We start from the raw sequence: 24,301 nt of genomic DNA on the forward strand, positions 1-24,301 counted from the left end.
ACACACAACCCACACAACCCACACAACACAACCCACAACCCACACAATCCACACAACCTACACAACCCACACAACACACACAACCCACACAACCCACACAACCCACACAACCCACACAACCTACACAACCTACACAACCCACACAACCCACACAACCCACACAACCCACAACCCACACAACCCACACAACCCACAACCCACACAACCCACACAACCCACAACCCACACAACCCACACAACACACACAACCCACACAACCCACACAACCCACACAACACACAACTCACACAACCCACACAACCCACAACTCACACAACCCACAACCCACACAATCCACACAACCCACACAACCCACACAACACACAACCCACACAACCCACACAACCTACAACCCACACAACCCACAACCCACACAACCCACAACCCACACAACCCACACAACACACACAACACACACAACCCACACAACCCACACAACCCACACAACACACAACCCACACAACCCACACAACCCACACAACCCACAACTCACACAACCCACAACCCACACAATCCACACAACCCACACAACCCACACAACACACAACCCACACAACCCACACAACCCACACAACCTACAACCCACACAACCCACAACCCACACAATCCACACAACCCACACAACCCACACAACCCACACAACCCACAACTCACACAACCCACGCAACCCACAACCCACAACCCACACAACCCACAACCCACAACCTACACAACCCACACAACCCACACAACCTACAACCCACACAACCCACACAACCCACACAACCCACAACCCACACAAGCCACACAACCTACACAACCTACACAACCCACACAACCCACACAACCTACAACCCACACAACCCACACAACCCACAACCCACACAACCCACAACCCACACAACCCACACAACCCACACAACCCACACACCTCACAACCCACACAACCCACAGCCACACCACCCACACAACCCACACAACCCACAAACCACTTAACCCACAAGCCACACAACCCACACAACCCACACAACCCACACAATCCACAACCCACAACCCACACAAGCCACTCAACCCACACAACCCACACAAGCCACACAACCCACAACCCACACAACCCACACAACCCACAACCCACACAACCCACACAACCCACACAACCCACAACCCACACAACCCACACAACCCACACAACCCACACACCTCACAACCCACACAACCCACAGCCACACCACCCACACAACCCACACAACCCACAAGCCACTTAACCCACAAGCCACACAACCCACACAACCCACACAACCCACACAATCCACAACCCACAACCCACACAAGCCACTCAACCCACACAACCCACACAAGCCACACAACCCACACAACCCACACAACCCACAAGCCACTTAACCCACACAACCCACACAACCCACTCAAGCCACTCAACCCACACAACCCACAACCCACACAACCCACACAACCACACAAACCACACAACCCACACAACCCACAAGCCACTTAACCCACAAGCCACACAACCCACACAACCCACACAAGCCACACAACCCACACAACCCACAACCCACACAACCCACACAACCCACACAACCCACAACCCACACAACCCACACAACCCACAAAACCCACACAACCCACAACCCACACAACCCACACAACCCACACAACCCCACACAACCCACACAACCCACAACCCACACAACCCACACAACCCACACAATCCACAATCCCACAACCCACACAACCCACACAACCCACAACCCACACAATCCCACAACCCACACAACCCACACAACCCACAACCCACACAATCCACAATCCCACAACCCACACAACACACACAACCCACACAACCCACACAACCCACACAACCCACACAACCCACACAACCCACAACCCACACAACCCACAACCCACACAACCCACACAACCCACAACCCACACAACCCACAACCCACACAACCCACACAACCCACAACCCACACAACCCACACAACCCACACAACCCACAACCCACACAACCCACACAACCCACAACCCACACAACCCACACAACCCACAACCCACACAACCCACACAACCACACAACCCACACAATCCACACAACCCACAACCCACACAACCCACACAACCTACAAGCCACTCAACTCTGCTTGTGCAATCCCAAGAATCACGGGGCTGCTATCTATTTTATTTGTCTCACTTCACCCAGATGTCCAAGTCAGGGCAACGAGGGTCAGCGCGTTACAACGGCAAAACGCATTGCTCAGTTGTTGTTGTGATTGTTGTTGTTGTGATTGCTGTTATTGTTGTTGTTATTGTTGTTGTCATTGTTGTTATTGTTGTTGTCACCAGGTGTATAGCCCCACTGGGCTGCTATGTTAGTGGCCCTTAGAGCCACACAGGGATCCAGAGACCCATAGAGACTCATAAAGACCCACAGATACCCATAGAGACCCACAGAGATCCAATACTCTTAAAACCATAGAGACCCATAGAGACCCACAGAGATCCAATGCTCTTAAAACCACAGAGACCCATAGAGACCCACAGAGATCCAATACTCTTAAAACCACAGAGACCCATAGAGACCTATAGAGACCCACAGAGATCCAGAGACTGACAGAGACCCACAAAGACTCACAGCTACCTATAGAGATCCACAGAGATCCAGAGACCCATAGATTCCCACAAAGACTCACAGATACCCATAGAGACCCACAGAGATCCAGAGACTGACAGAGACCCAGAGACCCATAGAGACCCACAGAGATCCAGAGACTGACAGAGACCCAGAGACCCATTGAGACCCACAGAGACTCACAGATACCCATAGAGATCCACAGAGGTCCAGAGACCCATAGAGACCCACAGATACCCATAGAGACCCACAGAGGTCCAGAGACTGACAGAGACTCAGAGACCCATAGAGACCCACAAAGACTCACAGATACCCATAGAGACCCACAGATCCAGAGACCCATAGAGACCCACAAAGACTCACAGATACCCATAGAGATCCACAGAGGTCCAGAGACCCATAGAGACCCACAGATACCCATAGAGATCCACAGAGGTCCAGAGACTGACAGAGACTCAGAGACCCATAGAGACCCACAAAGACTCACAGATACCCTAGGGACCCACAGAGACCCATAGAGACCCACAAAGACTCACAGAGACCCATAGAGACCCACAGAGATCCAGAGACCCATAGAGACCCACAAAAACTCACAGATACCCATAGAGACCCACAGATCCAGAGACCCATAGAGACCCACAAAGACTCACAGATACCCATAGAGACCCACCGAGGTTCAGAGACTGACAGAGATCTAGAGACCCATAGAGACCCACAATGACTCACAGATACCCATAGAGACTAATGGAGATCCAGAGACCCATAGACCCACAAAGACTCACAGATACCCATAGAGACCCACAGAGATCCAGATACCCATAGAGACCCACAAAGATCCACAGCTACCTATAGAGACCCACAGCTACCCATAGAGACCCACAGAGATTCAGAGACCCATAGAGACCCACAAAGACTCACAGCTACCTATAGAGACCCACAGAGATCCAGAGACCCATAGATTCCCACAAAGACTCACAGAGACCCATAGAGACCCACAGAGGTCCAGAGACTCATAGACCCACAATGACTCACAGATACCCATAGAGACCCACAGAGATCCAGAGACCCATAGATTCCCACAATGACTCACAGATACCCATAGAGACCCACAGAGATCCAGAGACTGACAGAGACCCAGAGACCCATAGAGACCCACAGAGATCCAGAGACCCATAGAGACCCACAAAGACTCACAGATACCCATAGAGACCCACAGAGACCCATAGATTCCCACAAAGACTCACAGATACCCATAGAGACCCACAGAGGTCCAGAGACTCATAGAGACCCACAAAAACTCACAGATACCCATAGAGACCCACAGATCCAGAGACCCATAGAGACCCACAAAGACTCACAGATACCCATAGAGACCCACCGAGGTTCAGAGACTGACAGAGATCTAGAGACCCATAGAGACCCACAATGACTCACAGATACCCATAGAGACTAATGGAGATCCAGAGACCCATAGAGACCCACAAAGACTCACAGATACCCATAGAGACCCACGGAGATCCAGAGACCCATAGACCCACAATGACTCACAGATACCCATAGAGACCCACAGAGATCCAGATACCCATAGAGACCCACAAAGATCCACAGCTACCTATAGAGACCCACAGCTACCCATAGAGACCCACAGAGATTCAGAGACCCATAGAGACCCACAAAGACTCACAGATACCCATAGAGACCCACAGAGATCCAGAGACTGATGGAGATCCAGAGACCCATAGAGACCCACAAAGATCCACAGCTACCTATAGAGACCCACAGTTACCCATAGAGACCCACAGAGATTCAGAGACCCATAGAGACCCACAAAGACTCACAGATACCCATAGAGACCCACGGAGATCCAGAGACTGACGGAGATTCAGAGACCCATAGAGACCCACAAAGACTCACAGATACCCATAGAGACCCATAGAGATCCAGAGACTGACGGAGATTCAGAGACCCATAGAGACCCACAAAGACTCACAGATACCCATAGAGACCCACAGAGATCCAGAGACTGATGGAGATCCAGAGACCCATAGAGACCCACAAAGACTCACAGATACCCATAGAGACCCACAGAGACCCACAATGACTCGCAGATACCCATAGAGACCCACAGAGATCCAGAGACTGACGGAGATCCAGAGACCCATAGAGACCCACAAAGATCCACAGCTACCTATAGAGACCCACAGTTACCCATAGAGACCCACAGAGATTCAGAGACCCATAGAGACCCACAAAGACTCACAGATACCCATAGAGACCCACGGAGATCCAGAGACCCATAGAGACCCACAAAGATTCACAGCTACCCATAGAGACCCACAGAGATTCAGAGACCCATAGAGACCCACAAAGACTCACAGATACCCATAGAAACCCACAGAGATCCAGAGACTGACGGAGATCCAGAGACCCACAGAGACCCACAACGACTCACAGATACCCATAGAGACCCACAGAGATCCAGAGACTGACGGAGATCCAGAGACCCACAGAGACCCACAATGACTCACAGATACCCATAGAGACCCACAGAGATCCAGAGACTGACGGAGATCCAGAGACCCATAGAGACCCACAAAGACTCACAGATACCCATAGAAACCCACAGAGATCCAGAGACTGACGGAGATCCAGAGACCCACAGAGACCCACAAAGACTCGCAGATACCCATAGAGATCCACAGAGATCCAGAGACTGACGGAGATCCAGAGACCCATAGAGACCCACAAAGATCCACAGCTACCTATAGAGACCCACAGTTACCCATAGAGACCCACAGAGATTCAGAGACCCATAGAGACCCACAAAGACTCACAGATACCCATAGAGACCCACGGAGATCCAGAGACCCATAGAGACCCACAAAGATTCACAGCTACCCATAGAGACCCACAGAGATTCAGAGACCCATAGAGACCCACAAAGACTCACAGATACCCATAGAAACCCACAGAGATCCAGAGACTGACGGAGATCCAGAGACCCACAGAGACCCACAACGACTCACAGATACCCATAGAGACCCACAGAGATCCAGAGACTGACGGAGATCCAGAGACCCATAGAGACCCACAAAGACTCGAAGATACCCATAGAGACCCACAGAGATCCAGAGACTGACGGAGATCCAGAGACCCATAGAGACCCACAAAGATCCACAGCTACCCATAGAGACCCACAGAGATCCAGAGACCCATAGAGACCCACAAAGACTCACAGATACCCATAGAAACCCACAGAGATCCAGAGACTGACGGAGATCCAGAGACCCACAGAGACCCACAACGACTCACAGATACCCATAGAGACCCATAGAGATCCAGAGACTGACGGAGGTCCAGAGACCCATAGAGACCCACAACGACTCGCAGATACCCATAGAGACCCATAGAGACCCACAAAGACTCGCAGATACCCATAGACACCCAGAGAGATCCAGAGACTGTCAGAGACCCACAAAGACTCACAGATACCCATAGAGACTCACAGAGATCCAGAGACCCATAGAGACCCACAAAGACTCGCAGATACCCATAGAGACCCACAGAGATCCAGAGAGAGACGCAGACTCCAAATCTACAGCAGCAGCAGCAGCAGGCGTCGTCAGGGTAGTGATCGAACCCACGACCTCCTACACACCAGGCGAGGTAATCAACATCTCATAGCCACCATGGTGATGATGATGAGAGAGAGAGAGAGACGCAGACTCCACATATACAGCAGCAGCAGGCATCGTTAGTGGCAGGGATCGAACCCACGACCTCCTGCACACCAGGCGAGGTAGTCAACATCTCGTCACCGCGGCACCCCTTTTCTGTGTATATACGTCTGTGTGTGTCTGTGTGTGTGTATACATGTGTGTGTCTGTGTGTGTATACATGTGTGTGTGTGGCTGTGTGTGTCTGTGTGTGTGTGTACATGTGTGTTTCTGTGTGTGTATACATGTGTGTGTGTATCTGTGTGTGTGTACGTGTGTGTGTATACATGTGTGTGTGTGTCTGTGTGTGTATACATGTGTGTGTGTGTCTGTGTGTGTGTATACATGTGTGTGTGTGTGTGTCTGTGTGTGCGTGTGTGGGTCTCTGTATGTATACGTGTGTTTGTATACATGTGTGTGTGTGTACGTGTGTGTATACATGTGTGTGTGTGTATACGTGTGTGTATACATGTGTGTGTGTATGTGTGTGTATACGTGTGTGTATACATGTGTGTGTGTACGTGTGTGTATACGTGTGTGTGTACGTGTGTATACATGTGTGTGTGTGTACGTGTGTATACATGTGTGTGTGTACGTGTGTGTGTGTATACATGTGTGGGTCTCTGTATGTATACGTGTGTGTGTATACATGTGTGTGTGTGTGTGTCTACCTCCTTGCGGTGCCGGACGGGCAACTCTGTCGTGGACAGTGCTGTGGGGGGAGGTCCAATTTTGATTGGCTCCTCCCCTCATGGCATCTGTGTCCACCGCAGGGGCTAAACGGGGGCTCTGGACGGGTGCGAGGGGCTGGTAACCCCTCCACCTTCAATTAATTACCACTAAACTACGACTGAAATATATAACTAATAAGCTTGTGCCGGAGGCCCCGGGGGGCCAGGCGTCTATGACGTCTCCTGGCCAAACCCCAATTGGCGGAGCCAGAAGATTGAATATCTACCCTCGGGGCTCCTCCAGAAACAACGAAAAACCACTAGGGGTGGCCACGTGGAATGTTCGAACGCTCACTGCGGAGGAGAGGCTGCCACTCCTCTGTCGGGAGCTGGACCGGTACCGCCTGGATCTATGTGGCATTCAGGAGGTCCGGTGGACCGGTTCTGGCTCCTGCCACCATGAGGGATGGACAGTCCTCTACTCGGGGCAGCAAACTGCCAAACAACAGGGTGTGGCTCTTCTTTTGAACAAAAGAATGGAGGGGGCGTGGGAGTGTGGCAGTGAGGTGTGGGAAGCTGTAAGCCCCAGGCTACTTTGGGCTCGCCTTCCCATCAACCGGAGGTGAGGAATGGTGGTCGTGGTTACTTATGCCCCCACCGAAGATGAACATCCGTGGAGAGATGCAGGCAAAGCCGATGAGTCAGATGCCTTCTATGACCTCCTGTCACAGGTGCTGGCTAAAGCGGCCCCTCGGGATAGAGTCATCATGTTGGGTGACTTCAGTGCCCGAGTTGGTCATGATGCTGGCACCTGGTCTGGAGTGATTGGAGGGCATGGGCCAGATCAGCTCAATATCAACGGTAGGAGGCTGCTAGATTTTTGTGCAGCCCATGGGCTTGTAATTACCAACACGCTGTTCAAGCATCGAAGAATCCACACAACATCATGGATGCATGCCGGGTCCAAGCAAGAACATCTGTTGGACTACATAGTGACGGACCATCGGATGCGAGCCCATGTCCTTGACACCAGGACCTACCGTGGAGCTGATCTGCCTTCTGACCATCGACTAGTCATCTGTAAGATGCGCCTGCCATTCTTCCACTCCGGTGGTGGGTGTACACCCAGGACCCCATTCCAACCCAAAGTGGCCTGGTCTCAGTTATCTGATGAAAGTTGCAAGCGAGAATTTCATCATCGCTTGCGGCTGGGATTGGCATCGTCCCCGACTCCTCCTGATGTCGAGGGTAAATGGGCGAGGTTTAGGACTGTAACTCATGCAGCTGCAATGGCTGCTTTGGGTACGCGGTCCAGACCTCCCCAGAGACCCTGGCTGACAGAGGAGGTGTTCAGGATGGTTGAGAGAAAGCGACAGGCCCACTGTCATCGGCTGCAGAGTCCCACGTCAGAGAATGGGGAGGCTTACTGCAGCCTTCGCTCGGAGGTTCGGAGAGCCGTGAGGCGCTGCAAGGATGGGTGGTGGTCGCGGGTTGCTGAGGAGATAGAGTCTGCCTCAGTGGCCCGTGATCACAAATCTCTATTTGACTCCATCAAAAAAGTAACCTGCAGTGCCACACCTATTACAATCATTAGGGGAAAAAAAACGGTGATCCAATCTCCGACCCCCAGGAACAGGTTTGCAGATTTGCTGAGCATTTCTGCGAGGTCCTGGGGGAGGGAAAGTTCCTCGGCCAGGAAAACATCGTGGCACAAGGTGAGGATGACCCTGCTGAGGCTGCGGTGCCTCAAGTATTGGAGGAAGTCACTCCCTGTGAGTGGCTGGCTGAGGTGCCATCTGTTGAGGAAGTACTGAGGGCGATCCGGAGCCTGAGACCGGGAAGGGCAGCGGGCAGAGATGGTCTCCCAGGCGAGGTGCTGAGGGAGGGTGGCGTTTGTGCACGGGCTGCCCTGTATGACATCATGGCAACGGTCTGGACCGCTGGGCGGGTTCCGCAGGATTGGAGGGATGCCCTGGTGGTCCCCCTCTTTAAGATGGGGGACTGCACAGACTGTAACGGCTGCAGGGGCATCTCACTCCTCGGTGTGCCGGGAGAGGTCCTGGCGAGGATTGTTCGGCATCGCCTTGCCAGGCGCGCTGAGGAGCGGCTTGTGGAGCCCCAATGCGGTTTCAGGAGGGGGCGGTCCTGCACAGATGCCATATTTTCTGTCCGTCTGCTACGGCGGAGGTGTAGGGAGTTCCAACAAGACCTACATCTCTGCTTTGTTGACCTGGTCAAGGCCTGTGATGCCATCGGTGGGCCTGGGCTCTGGGTTGTTCTTCGTGCTTTTGGAGTGTCTGACCCTCTGCTCGCGATCATTGAGGACCTTCATGATGGTGAGTGGGCCCGGGTGAAGCTGCGTGGTCGCGAGTCGGAGCCATTCCCTGTACACCTTGGGGTGCGACAGGGATGTCCTCTGGCTCCCACATTATTTAACATCTATTTTGACCACGTAGTTTGTGAAGCCTTCAATAGCTGTACCGGAGGAATCTCCATATGGTACAGATATAATGGGAGGCTGATCGATGCCCGGGTGCGGTCAAGGGATGGCTCCCTATTGCTCAACCACGTTATGTATGCTGATGATTTGGTAATAGCTGCTCATTCAGAGGAGTAGTTGGAGACGCTGCTGCTGAGACTGGAGCGTGCCACTAAGAGGTGGGGCCTTGCCGTCGCCCCCACCAGGGCTAAGCACCTGCCTGGGTATTTTGTACCATGGGACACTCCGCCTCCACGGCTCCCAATCGGTGATGGGGCAGTTGTGGAGCGAGTGGAGGGTTTCCCATACCTGGGCAGTGTGCGTATGACCGGCTCCAGTTTAACAGCAGAGGTCTCACTCTGAATCAGTCGAGCGGCAATATCTTTTCATCGGTTGCGTAACGCTGTGTGGAAGCTACCTGGTCTGTCGCTCCGCACTAAGTTTCAGGTCCTCTCGGCCACGGTCATTCCCTCCCTTCTCTGTGCTTGCGAAGCGTGGACCCCCCTAATGGAGCGTCTTCCCCGGTTGGAAACATTTGGGCTGGCCTGCCTGCGATCCATCCTGGGTTTAACCAGACTGGATTGTGTGGGGGGCTCACAGATCCTTGAAAGATCTGGGCAAGGTCCCATCGGTGGGCTCCTCCGGCGGGGGAGGCTGCGGTGGCTGGGTCATGTAGCCCGCATGCCCACCCACCGCATGCCGAAACGGCTTTTGTTCGGCCGGATTGGGGGGGCTGGGCGGGCGCAGCACGGGCTGGGGAGGAGATGGAGTTATGTGGTACAGGAGGACGTGGAGCTGAGTGGACTTGCCGATGACTGGTACCAGCGGTGTCAAGATCGGCCTCTGTGGAGGAGGCTCGTGAAGGACGCTACTGGGCAGTTGGAGGCAGTCGCCCTCCAACAACAATGGAGGGTGGAGGAGCGACGCTCACAACAACGAGCGGAGTGCCGCGTGGCTAAAGCACAGCAGGTTGCCACAGTAGGGGGCACAAGTGGTGCATCAGCCAGTCATCTCAGTCAGTCGACCCGTGGCACCTGGGTCTGCCCCGTGACCTCCTGCCAGCGGGCGTTCGACACTTCACGTGGCCTCAGGGTACACATAGCCTGGCACAAGCGTCGTGGTGACGTCACTGCCACTTAGTGGCGAATGGCGGTTGTTGTTGTGTGTGTGTATGTGTGTGTGTGTATATACATGTGTGGGTCTCTGTATGTATACGTGTGTGTGTATACATGTGTGTGTGTGTAGGTGTGTGTATACATGTGTGTGTGTGTATACATGTGTGTGTGTGTATACATGTGTGTGTGTATATACATGTGTGTGTATACATGTGTGTGTACGTGTGTGTATACGTGTGTGTGTATGCATGTGTGTGTGTACGTGTGTGTATACATGTGTATGTGTACGTGCGTCTGTGTGTGTATATACATGTGTTGTGGGGAGCGATAGTGTAGCGGTGTATACGTGTGTCTGTATACATGTATGTGTGTGTGTGTATACATGTGCGTGTGTCTCTGTGCGTCTCCCCCAGCACGTCCAGGAGTCGCACCGCACCTCCCGGCAAACCACAGCCGGAGTCGGCACCGCACGGCAGACGCCGCTCCTCAGCCACCCGCGCATCGCTCCCTGGTGCGCCCGCGATTGCGCTCGCACGTTGCGTGCGTGCACGTGTCCCCGTGTGTGTGGGTCAGCGTGTGTGTGGGTCAGCGTGTGTGTGTCCCCGCGTGTGTATGTGTGTGTGCGCGCGTGTGTGTGTGTGTGTGTGTGCGCGTGTCGCCGCGTGTGTGTGGGTCTGTGTGTGTGTCCCCGTGTGTGCGTGTCCCCGTTTGTGTGTGTCTGTGTGTGCGTGTCCCCGTATGTGTGTGTGTCCCTGCGTGTGTGTGGGTCAGCGTGTGTGTGTGCGCGTGTCTCCGCGTGTGTGTGGGTCAGCGTGTGTGTGTGTGGGTCAGCGTGTGTGTGTGGGTCATCGTGTGTGTGTGTGTGGGTCATCGTGTGTGTGTGTGCGGGTCAGCGTGTGTGTGTGGGTCAGCGTGTGTGTGTGTGGGTCAGCGTGTGTGTGTGGGTCAGCGTGTGTGTGTGGGTCAGCGTGTGTGTGTGCGGGTTAGTGTGTGTGTGTGCGGGTTAGTGTGTGTGTGTGTGTGGGTCAGCGTGTGTGTGTGTGTGGGTCAACGTGTGTGTGTGTGTGGGTCAGCGTGTGTGTGTGTGGGTCAGTAGGCCTGGGCTCTGGGTTGTTCTTCGTGCTTTTGGAGTACCTGACCCTCTGCTCACGATCATTAAGGACCTTCATGATGGTGAGCGGGCCCGGGTAAAACTACGTGGCCGGGAGTAAGAGCCATTCCCTGTACACCTTGGGGTGCGACAGGGATGTCCTCTGGCTCCCACATTATTTAACATCTATTTTGACCACGTAGTTCGTGAAGCCTTCAATAGTTGTACCGGGGGAATCTCCATATGGTACAGATATAATGGGAGGCTGATCGATGCCCGGGTGCGGTCAAGGGATGGCTCCCTATTGCTCAACCACGTTATGTATGCTGATGATTTGGTAATAGCTGCTCATTCAGAGGAGGAGTTGGAGACGCTGCTGCTGAGACTGGAGCGTGCCACTAAGAGGTGGGGCCTTACCATCAGCCCCACCAAAACTAAGCACCTGCCTGGGTATTTTGTACCATCGGACACTCCACCCCCACAACTCCCAATTGGTGATGGGGCAGCTGTGGAGAGAGTGGAGAGTTTCCCATACCTGGGCAGTGTGCTTATGACTGGCTCCAGTTTAACAGCAGAGGTCTCACTCCGAATCAGTCGAGCGGCAATATCTTTTCATCGGTTGCGTAACGCTGTGTGGAAGCTACCTGGTCTGTCACTCCGCACTAAGCTTCAGGTCTTCTCGTCCACGGTCATTCCCTCCCTTCTCTACGCTTGCGAAACGTGGACCCCCCTAATGGAACATCTTCGCCGGTTAGAAACATTTAGGCTGGCCTACCTACGATCCATCCTGGGTTATCCAGACTGGATTGTGTGAGGAGCTCACAAATCCTTGAAAGATCTGGGCAAGCTCCCATCGGTGAGCTCCTCCGGCGGGGAAGGCTGCGATGGCTGGGTCATGTAGCCCGCATGCCCAGCCACCGCATGCCGAAACAGCTTTTGTTCTGCCGGATTGAGGGGGCTAAGCGGGCGCGGCACTGGCTAGAGAAGAGATGGAGTGATGTGGTACAGGAGGACGTGGAGCTGAGTGGACTTGCCGATGACTGGTACCAGCATTGTCAAGATCGGCCTCTGTGGAGGAGGCTCGTGTAGGACGCTACTGGGCAGTTGGAGGCAGTCGCCCTCCAACAACAACGGAGGGCGGAGGAGCGACGCTCACAACAACGAGCGGAGCGCCGGGTGGCTAAAGCACAGCAGGTTGCCACAGTAGGGGGCACAGGTGGTGCATCAGCCAGTCATCTCAGTCGACCCGTGGCACCTGGGTCTGCCCCGTGACCTCCTGCCAGCGGGCGTTCGACACTTCACGTGGCCTCAGGGTGCACATAGCTTTGCACAAACGTCGTGGTGACGTCACCGCTACTTAGTGGCGAATGGCGGTTGTTGTTGTTGTTGTGTGTGTGTGTGCGGATCAGCGTGTGTGTGTGCGCTTGTGGGTCAGTGTGTGCGTGTATGTCAGTGTGCGCATGTGTCTCAGTGTGCGTGTGTGTGTTAGCGTGTGTGTGTCTGTGCGTGTGCGTCTGTGTGCGTCACTGTGTGTGTGGGGAGCCGTGGTGTAGCGGTCAGCGCTACGCTGCGCTACGAACCCGGCCACCCGACTTCGATTCCCGCTCACGGCCAACGCCGGCGGTGCCGATTGTTCGAACCGGTCCTGGGCCTCCCCTAGGTCGACTCGGCCTTCATTGGTGCTGCTGCTCGCTAACAGCACTTGCCCCTACAGAGAGAGTGGCGACTCACCGGTGCGGAGTCGAACCCTCGCACCGTGCCTCCCGCCGTGACGCCCGCCCCTCTCTGTCTGTGTGCAGGCGACTCCCTTCCCACGGAGGAATTCCCCGTGTTCACCTCCTCGCCCGTGTCCACCTCCTCGCCCGTGTCCACCTCCTCGCCCCTGTCCAGCTCCTCGCCCGTGTCCACCTCCTTGCCCGTGTCCACCTCCTTGCCCGTGTCCACCTCCTCGCCCTTGTCTCAACCCTCGCCCGTGTCCACCTCCTCCCCCCTGTCCACCTCCTCGCCCGTGTCCACCTCCTCGCCCGTGTCCACCTCCTTGCCCGTGTCCACCTCCTTGCCCGTGTCTCAACCCTCGCCAGTGTCCACCTCCTCCCCCCTGTCCACCTCCTCCCCCGTGTCCACCTCCTCCACCCACTGTGAGACGAGGCAAGCAGAGGAAAATAAACTCGAATTCGTGTGTATCAGGTGAGTGGTAGGGGTAGAGACAGGGTGAGTGGTAGGAACAGGGTGAGTGGTAGGGGTATAGGCAGGGTGAGTGGTAGGGGTAGAGGCAGGGTGAGTGGTAGGGGTAGAGGCAGGGTGAGTGGTAGGGGTAGAGGCAGGGTGAGTGGTAGGGGTAGAGCCAGGATGAGTGGTAGGGGTAGAGGCAGTGTGAGTGGTAGGGGTAGAGGCGGGGTGAGTGGTAGGTGTAGAGGCAGGGTGAGTGGTAGGTGTAGAGGCAGTGTGAGTGGTAGGGGTAGGGGCAGGGTGAGTGGTAGGGGTAGAGGCAGGGTGAGTGGTAGGGGTAGAAGCAGGGTGAGGGGTAGGGATAGAGGCGGGGTGAGTGGTGGGGGTAGAGGCAGGGTGAGTGGTAGGGGTAGAGGCAGGGTGAGTGGTAGGGGTAGAGGCAGGTTGAGGGGTAGTGGCGGGGTGAGTGGTAGGGGTAGAGCCGGAGTGGTAGTGGTAGAGGCAGGGTGAGTGGTAGGGGTAGAGGCGGGGTGAGTGTTAGGGGTAGAGGCAGAGTGAGTGGTAGTGGTAGGGGCAGGGTGAGTGGTAGGGGTAGCGGCGGGGTGAGTGGTAGGGGTAGAGGCAGGGTGAGTGGTAGTGGTAGGGGCAGGGTGAGCGGTAGGGGTAGAGGCGGGGTGAGTGGTAGGGGTAGAGGCGGGGTGAGTGGTAGGGGTAGAGGCAGGGTGAGTGGTAGGTGTAGAGGCAGTGTGAGTGGTAGGGGTAGAGGCGGGGTGAGTGTTAGGGGTAGAGGCGGAGTGGGTGGTAGTGGTAGGGGCGGGGTGAGTGGTAGGGGTAGAGGCGGGGTGAGTGGTAGGGGTAGAGGCAGGGTGAGTGGTAGGGGTAGAGGCAGTGTGAGTGGTAGGGGTAGGGGCAGGGTGAGTGGTAGGGGTAGAGGTGGGGTGAGTGGTAGTGGTAGGGGCAGAGTGAGTGGTAGGGGTAGGGACAGGGTGAGTGTTAGGGGTAGAGGCAGGGTGAGTGGTAGGGGCAGGGTGAGTGGTAGGGGTAGAGGCGGGGTGAGTGGTAGGGGTAGAGACGGGGTGAGTGGTAGGGGTAGAGGCGGGATGAGTGGTAGAGGCGGGGTGAGTGGTAGGGGTAGAGGCAGGGTGAGTGGTAGGGGTAGAGGCAGGGTGAGTGGTAGGGGTAGAGGCGGTGTGAATGGTGCATATGTCATTGTGTATCTCTCTCCTTCGGCTCTCTCTCAGCTGTGGAATGACCAATCGTTGCTCCATTTCCTCCGTGGCAGTGACCCCTGGATCTCACAGTGCTATTCAAGGTAATGGTCTCTCTCTTCCTCATCGGACCTGCTGGTTCCCAATGGCCGTGTCGCGTTCATAATGGCCAGCATCTCAGCAGTGCCTTCTGAGTGCCTCTGACACGGCCATTGTGAACCCAACACGGCCATTGTGGACCCAACACGGCCATTGTGGACCCAACACGGCCATTGTGGACCCAACACGGCCATTGTGAACCCAACACGGCCATTGTGGACCCAACACGGTCATTGTGGACCCAACACGGCCATTGTGAACCCAACACGGCCATTGTGAACCCAACACGGCCATTGTGGACCAAACACGGCCATTGTGAACCCAACACGGCCATTGTGGACCCAACACGGCCATTGTGAACCCAACACGGCCATTGTGAACCCAACACGGCCATTGTGAACCCAGCACGGCCATTGTGGACCCAACACGGCCATTGTGGACCCAACACGGACATTGTGAACCCAACACGGGCATTGTGAACCCAACACGGCCATTGTGAACCCAGCACGGCCATTGTGGACCCAACACGGCCATTGTGAACCCAACACGGCCATTGTGGACCCAACACGGCCATTGTGGACCCAACACGGCCATTGTGGAACCAACACGGCCATTGTGGACCCAACACGGCCATTGTGGACCCAACACGGCCATTGTGAACCCAACACGGTCATTGTGGACCCAACACGGCCATTGTGAACCCAACACGGCCATTGTGAACCCAACACGGCCATTGTGGACCAAACACGGCCATTGTGAACCCAACACGGCCATTGTGGACCCAACACGGCCATTGTGAACCCAACACGGCCATTGTGAACCCAACACGGCCATTGTGAACCCAGCACGGCCATTGTGGACCCAACACGGCCATTGTGGACCCAACACGGACATTGTGAACCCAACACGGGCATTGTGAACCCAACACGGCCATTGTGAACCCAGCACGGCCATTGTGGACCCAACACGGCCATTGTGAACCCAACACGGCCATTGTGAACCCAACACGGCCATTGTGGACCCAACACGGCCATTGTGGACCCAACACGGCCATTGTGGACCCAACACGGCCATTGTGGACCCAACACGGCCATTATGATCCCAACTCGGCCAGTGTGGACCCAGCACGGCCATTATGAACCCAACACGGCCATTGTGGACCCAACACGGCCATAATGATCCCGACACGGCCATTATGAACCCGACACGGCCATTATGATCCCAACACGACCATTATGAACTCAGCTCGTTGTTCTGTTCTCCTCTGTGATCAGAGAGCGACTCTGCGCCTTGGTCAAAGGTCGTAGTTCAAAGGTTGCCGTCGGTTGGAGAGAGCATAGGCCCTGTGACGGAGCTCCGCGACAAGACTATGGGCCCTGCAACGGAGCTCTACGAGGAGACCACGAGTCCTGTGACACAGCTCCACCATGCTGAGACCAAGGACTCTTCAACTGAACTCCACAGTGAGACCAAGAGTCCTGTGACAGAGATGCATGGTGAGAACAAGGGGCTTGTGGAAGAGCCCCATAAGGAAAGCAATGACCAGATGATGGAGCTCCATGGTGAGACCAAGGGCCCTGTAACAGAGCTTCTCGATGAGACTAAGGTTCCTGTGATGGAGCTTCTCGATGAGGCCAAGCACCCTGTGACAAAGCTCGACGAGGAGAGCGGGAGCCCTGTGACGGAGCTCGACGAGGAGGCCCTGGGCTCCCTGATGGAGCATCTGAGCGACTGGAACTTTCCAATCTTTGATCTCGTGGAGCTCACTGGGGGACCCTGCGGCTCTGTGCTCAGCCGGGTGAGACGGCCATCATGAACCCCACACGGCCATCATGAACTTGACACGGCCATCATGAACTTGACACGGCCATCGTGAACTTGACACGGCCATTGTGAACCCCACACGGCCATCGTGAACCCCACACGGCCATCGTGAACTTTACACGGCCATCGTGAACCCAACACGGCCATCGTGAACCCCACACGGCCATCGTGAACCCCACACGGCCATCGTGAACCCAACACGGCCATCGTGAACCCAACACGGCCATCGTGAACCCCACACGGCCATCGTGAACCCCACACGGCCATCGTGAACCCCACACGGCCATCGTGAACCCCACACGGCCATCGTGAACCCCACACGGCCATCGTGAACTTGACACGGCCATCGTGAACCTCCAAAGAAGGTTCATGATGCTTATCTTTGTAATACTCCTACAGATACAACAGCTGCTGATGCTGCTACTGCTGATACTACAGCTGCTGATACTGCTGATACTACTACTACTGCTGATACTACTACAGCTGCTGATACTACCGCTGCTGATACTGCTGATACTACTACTGCTGCTGCTGATGCTACTACTGCTGCTGATACTGCTGCTGATACTACTGCTGATACTACTAATACTGATACTACTACAGCTGCTGCTGATACTGCTGCTGCTGATACTGCTGCTGATGCTGCTGATGCTGATGCTACAGCTGCTGATACTACTACAGCTGCTGCTGATACTACTACAGCTGCTGCTGATGCTACTACTGCTGCTGATACTACTACAGCTGCTGATACTACTACAGCTGCTGATACTACTGCTACTGATACTACTACAGCTGCTGCTGATACTACAGCTGCTGATACTACTACAGCTGTAGCTGATACTACTACAGCTGCTGATACTACTACAGCTGCTGCTGATACTACTACAGCTGCTGATGCTACTGCTGCTGATACTACAGCTGCTGATACTACTACAGTTGCTACTGATGCTACTACTGTTGATGCTACTGCTGCTGATGCTGCAGCTGCTGATACTACTACAGCTGCTGCTGATACTACTACAGCTGCTGCTGATGCTACTGCTGCTGATGCTACTGCTGCTGATACTACTACAGCTGCTGCTGATACTACTACAGCTGCTGCTGATACTACTACAGCTGCTGATACTACTACAGCTGCTGATACTACTACAGCTGCTGCTGATACTACTACAGCTGCTGATACTACTACAGCTGCTGCTGATACTACTACTGATGATACTACTACAGCTGCTGCTGATACTACTACAGCTGCTGATGCTACTGCTGATACTGATACTACTACAGCTGTTGCTGATACTACTACAGCTGCTGATACTACTGCTACTGCTGATGCTACTGCTGCTGATGCTACTACTGCTGATACTGCTACGGCTGCTGACGCTACTGCTGCTGATGCTACTACTGCTGATACTACTACAGCTGCTGATACTACTACAGCTGCTGATACTACTGCTGCTGATGCTACAGCTCCTGATACTACTACTCCTGCTGATACTACTATAGTTGCTGATACTACTACAGCTACTGATACTACTACTGCTGCTGATGCTACAGCTGCTGATACTACTACAGCTGCTGATACTACTGCTGATCCTACTGCTGCTGATACTATTCCTGCTGATGCTACCGCTGCTGATGCTACCGCTGCTGATGCTACTGCTGCTGATGCTACTACTGGTACTACTGTTGCTACTGCTGCTGATCCTACTCATGCTGATGCTACTGCTGCTGATGCTACTCCTGCTGCTGATGCTGTTGATGCTACTGCCGCTGATGCTACTGCTAGATGGCGTTCCAGATATTTGAAGACACCGGCCTCTTTGAGATTTTCAAGATCCCCGTGCCGGAGTTCACGAGATTCTTCCACGCCCTGGAGAATGGATACCGTGACATCGCCTGTACGGGGAGACACGGGGGGAGACACGGAGGGAGATACATGTGGAGAGAGAGACACGGGAAGACACGGGGGGAGACACAGGGGGAGACACGCGGGGAGACAGGGAGGGAGATACATGTGGAGAGAGAGACACGGGGAGACACGGGGGGAGACACGGAGGGAGATACATGTGGAGAGAGAGACACGGGAAGACACGGGGGGAGACACGGGGAGACGCGTGGAGACACGGCGGGGAGACACGGAGGGAGATACATGTGGAGAGAGAGACACGGGGAGACACGGGGGGAGACACGCGGGGAGACACGGAGGGAGATACATGTGGAGAGAGAGACACGGGGAGACACGCGGGGGGACACGGGGGGAGATACATGTGGAGAGAGAGACACGGGGAGACACGGGGGGAGACACGGCGGGGAGACACGGAGGGAGATACATGTGGAGAGAGAGACACGGGGAGACACGGGGGGAGACACGGGGGGAGACACGCAGGGAGACACGCGGGGAGATACATGTGGAGAGAGAGACACGGGGGGGACACGCGGGGAGACATGCAGGGAGATACATGTGGAGAGAGAGACACGGGGGGGGGACACGCGGGGAGACACGTGGGGAGAGAGACACGCGGGAGAGAGAGACACGGGGATGGATACACGTGGGGAGAGAGACGCGGGGAGACACGCGGGCAGAGTGTGTACTGTGTGTGTGTAATGTGTGTGTACTGTGTGTGTCTACTGTGTGTGTGTACTGTGTGTGTACTGTGTGTGTCTACTGTGTGTGTGTACTGTGTGTGTCTACTGTGTGTGTCTACTGTGTGTGTGTACTGTGTGTGTCTACTGTGTGTGTGTACTGTGTGTGTCTACTGTGTGTGTGTACTGTGTGTACTCTGTGTGTACTTTGTGTGTGTACTGTGTGTGTGTACTGTGTGTGTGTGTGTGTACTGCGTGTGTACTGTGTGTGTATACTGTGTGTGTGTACTGTGTGTGTGTACTGTGTGTGTCGTGTTTGTGTGTACTGTGTGTGTACTGTATGTGTGTACTGTGTGTGTACTGCGTGTGTACTGCATGTGTGTACTGCATGTGTACTGAATGTGTACTGCGTGTATACCGTGTGTGTGTCCTGTGTGTGTACCGTGTGTGTACTGCGTGTGTACTGTGTAGTGTGTACTAGGTGTCTACTGTGTGTGTACTGTGTGTGTACTGTGTGTGTACTGCGTGTGTGTGTGTACTGCGTGTACTACGTGTGTACTGTGTGTGTACTGTGTTTGTGTGTACTGTATGTGTGTACTGCGTGTGTACTGTGTGTGTGTACTGCGTGTGCGTACTTTGTGTGTACTGTGTGTGTACTTCTTTGTGTACTGTGTGTGTGTGTGCTGCGTGTGTACTGCGTGTGTGTACTGTGTGTATACTGTGTGTATACTGTGTGTGTCGTGTTTGTGTATACTGTGTGTGTGTCGTGTTTGTGTATACTGTGTGTGTGTACTGTGTGTGTACTGTTTGTGTACTGTGTGTGTACTGTTTGTGTACAGTGTGTGTGTACTGTTTGTGTACAGTGTGTGTACTGTTTGTGTACAGTGTGTGTACTGTGTGTGTACTTTGTGTGTACTTTGTGTGTGTGTGTACTGCGTGTGTACTGCATGTGTGTACTGTATGTGTCGTGTTTGTGTATACTGTGTGTGTACTGCGTGTGTACTGTTTGTGTGTGCTGTGTGTGTACTGTTTGTGTACTGTTTGTGTACTGTGTGTGTACTGTGTGTGTGTACTGTTTGTGTACTGTGTGTGTACTGTTTGTGTACTGTGTGTGTACTGTGTGTGTACTGTGTGTGTACTATGTGTGCTGTGTGTGTACTGTGCGTGTGTACTATGTGTGCTGTGTGTGTACTGTGTGTAATACTGCGTGTGTGTACTGTGTGTGTACTTATTTGTGTACTGTGTGTGTGTGTACTGTGTGTGTGTACTGCGTGTGTGTACTGCGTGTGTACTGTTTGTACTGTGTACTGTGTGTGTACTGCGTGTGTACTGTGTGTATGTGCTGCGTGTGTACAGACCATAACCGCGTGCACGCTGCGGACGTGCTGCATGGGGTGTGGTTCCTCGCCACGCAGCCGGTCCCGGGTCTCCAGAACCTCATCCCTCCTAGCCACCACGGATCCTGCGACTCGGGTACAGACGCACACAACAACAACAACAACCGCCATTCGCCACTAAGTGGCGGTGACGTCACCACGACGCTTGTGCCAGGCCATGTGCACCTTGAGGCTACCACGTGAAGTGTCGAACGCCCGCGGGCAGGAGGTCACGGGGCAGGTCCAAGTGCCACGGGTCGACTGACTGAGATGACTGGCTGGTGCACCACCTGTGCCCCCTACTGTGCCAACCTGCTGTGCTTTAGCCACCCGGCGCTCCGCACGTTGTTGTGAGCGTCGCTCCTCCGCCCTCCGTTGTTGTTGGAGGGCGATTGCCTCCAACTGCCCAGTAGCGTCCTTCACGAGCCTCCTCCACAGAGGCCGATCTTGACACCGCTGGTACAGGTCATCGGCAAGTCCACTCAGCTCCACGTCCTCCTGTACCACATCACTCCATCTCTTCTCTAGCCCGTGCCGCGCCCGTTTAGCCCCCTCGATCCGGCCGAACTAAAGCTGTTTCGGCATGCGGTGGCTGGGCATGCGGGCTACATGACCCAGCCATCGCAGCCTTGCCCGCCGGAGGAGCTCACCGATCGGACCTTGCCCAGATCTTTCAAGGATTTGTGAACTCACACAAACCAGCCTGGTTAAACCTAGGATGGATCGTAGGCAGGCCAGCCTAAATGTTCCAACCGGCGAAGATGCTCCATTAAGGGTGTCCACGTTTCGCAAGCGTAGAGAAGGGAGGGAATGACCGTGGCCGAGAAGACCTGAAGCTTAGTGCGGAGCGACAGACCAGGTAGCTTCCACACAGCGTTACGCAACCGATGAAAAGATATTGCCACTCGACTGATTTGGAGTGAGACCTCTGCTGTTAAACTGGAGCCGGTCATAAGCACACTGCCCAGGTATGGGAAACTCTGCACTCTCTCCACAACTGTCCCATCACCGATTGGGAGTTGTAGGGGTGGAGTGTCCGATGGTACAAAATTCCCAGGCAGGTGCTTAGTTTTGGTGGGGCTGATGGTAAGGCCCCATCTCTTAGTGGCACGCTCCAGTCTCAGCAGCAGCATCTCTAACTCCTCTGAATGAGCAGCTATTACCAAATCATCGGCATACATAACGTGGTTTGGCAATAGGGAGCCATCCCTTGACCGCACCCGGGCATCGATCAGCCTCCCATTATATCTGTACCAAATGGAGATTCCCACGGTACAGCTATTGAAGGCTTCACGAACTACCTGGTCAAAATAGATGTTAAATAATGTTAGAGCCAGAGGACATCCCTGTCGCACCCAAAGGTGTACAGCGAATGGCTCTGACTCCCGGCCACGTAGTTTTACCCGGGCCCGCTCACCATCATGAAGGTCCTTAATGATCGTGAGCAGAGGGTCAGGGATTCCGAAAGCACGAAGAACAACCCAGAGCCCAGACCTACTGATGGTATCATAGGCCTTGACCAGGTCAATAAAGCAGAGATATAGGTCTTGTTGGAATTCCCTACATCTTTGCTGTAGCAGACGGACAGACAATATGGCATCTGTGCAGGACCGCCCTTTCCTGAAACCGCATTAGGGCTCCACAAGCCTCTCCTTAGCGTGCATAGCAAGGCAATGTTGAATAATCCTTGCCAGGACCTTTCCCGGCAAACTAAAGAGTGAGATGCCCCTGCAGTTGTTAAATTCTGTGTGGTCCCCCTTCTTAAAGAGTGTGGTCTCCCTTCTTAAAGAGAAGGGACCACCAGGGCATCCTTCCAATCCTGCGGAACCCGTCCAGTGGTCCAGACTGTTGTTATGATGTCTTATAGGGCAGTCTGTGCACAAACGCCACCCTCCCTCAGCATTTCGCTTGGGAGATCATCTCTGCTCGGTGCCTTTCCTGGTCTCAGACTCCGGATCGCCTTCAGTACTTCCTCAACAGATGGCACCTCAGACAGCCACTCACAGGTGCTGACGTCTTCTTCCAATATTTGAGGCACTGCAGCCTCAGCAGGGTCATCCTCACTTTGCCCCATGATGTTTTCCCGGCTGAGGGATTTCCCCTCCCCCAGGACCTCACAAAAATGCTCAGCAAATCTGCAAACCTGTTCCTGGGGGTTAGAGATTGGATCACCGTTTTTTTCCCCTAATGATGGTAATAGGTGTGGCGCTGCAAGTTACTTTTTTGATGGAGTTCAAGAGCGATTTGTGATCACGGGCCATTGAGGCAGATTCCATCTTCTCAGCAACCCATGACCACCATCCATCCTTGCAGCGCCTCACGGCTCTCCGAACCGCCGAGCAAAGGCTGCATAAGCCTCCTCATTCTCTGACGTGGGATGCTGTAGATGATTAGAGTGGGCCTGTCGGTTTTTCAAAGTCAGACTGAACACCTCCTGTCAGCCAGGGTCTCTGGGGAGGTCTGGACCGCATACCCAATGCAGCCATTGCAGCTGCATGAGCCACAGTCCTAAACCTCGCCCATTTCCCCTCGACATCAGGAGTGGGGGACGATGCCAACCCCAGCTGCAAGCGATGATGAAATTCTCACTTGCAACTTTCATCAGCTAGCTGAGACCAGGCCACTGTGGGTTTAAATGAGGTCCTGGGTGTACACCCACCACTGGAGTGGAAGAATGGCAGTCGCATCTTACAGATGACAAGTCGATGGTCAGTGGATAGATCAGCTCCATGGTAGGTCCTGGTTTCAAGGACATGGGCCCGCATCCACTGTTCCATCACTATGTAGTCCCGCAGAAATCTAGCAGCCTCATACTGTTGTTATTTAGCTGATCTGGCCCATGCTTTCCAATCACTCCAGACCAGGTCCCAGCATCATGACCAACTCGGGCATTGAAATCGCCCAACAAGATGACTCTATCCCGAGGGGCCACTTTAGCCAGCACCTGTGACAGGAGGTCAAAGAAGGCATCTGACTCATCGACCTTGCCTGCATCCCTCCACGGATGTTCGTCTTCAGTGGGGGCATAAGTAACCACCACCACTCCTCGCTTCTGGTTGATGGGAAGGCGAGCCCAAAGTAGCCTGGGGCTTACAGCTTCCCACACCTCACCGCTACGCTCCCACGCCCCCTTCATTATGTTGTTCAGAAGAAGAGCCACTCCTTGTTGTTTGGCAGTCTCCTGCCCCGAGTAGAGGACTGTCCACCCCTCATGGTGGCAGGAGCCAGAGCGGGTCCACCGGACCTCCTGAATGCCACAGAGATCCAGGCGGTACCGGTCCAGCTCCCGACAGAGCTGTGGCA

General features: G+C 54.4%; 1 pseudogene; it reads left to right on the forward strand.

Annotated features, from left to right (window-relative positions):
* The window catches only part of LOC116957676 (uncharacterized), a 66,165-nt pseudogene that overhangs the window by 26,319 nt on the left and 15,545 nt on the right, over positions 1-24,301 (forward strand).

This window comes from Petromyzon marinus, chromosome 80 (assembly GCF_048934315.1).
Source record: "Petromyzon marinus isolate PM22_M1 ecotype Great Lakes invasive population chromosome 80, UKy_Petmar_22M1.pri1.0, whole genome shotgun sequence".
Classification (NCBI taxonomy): domain Eukaryota; kingdom Metazoa; phylum Chordata; class Hyperoartia; order Petromyzontiformes; family Petromyzontidae; genus Petromyzon; species Petromyzon marinus.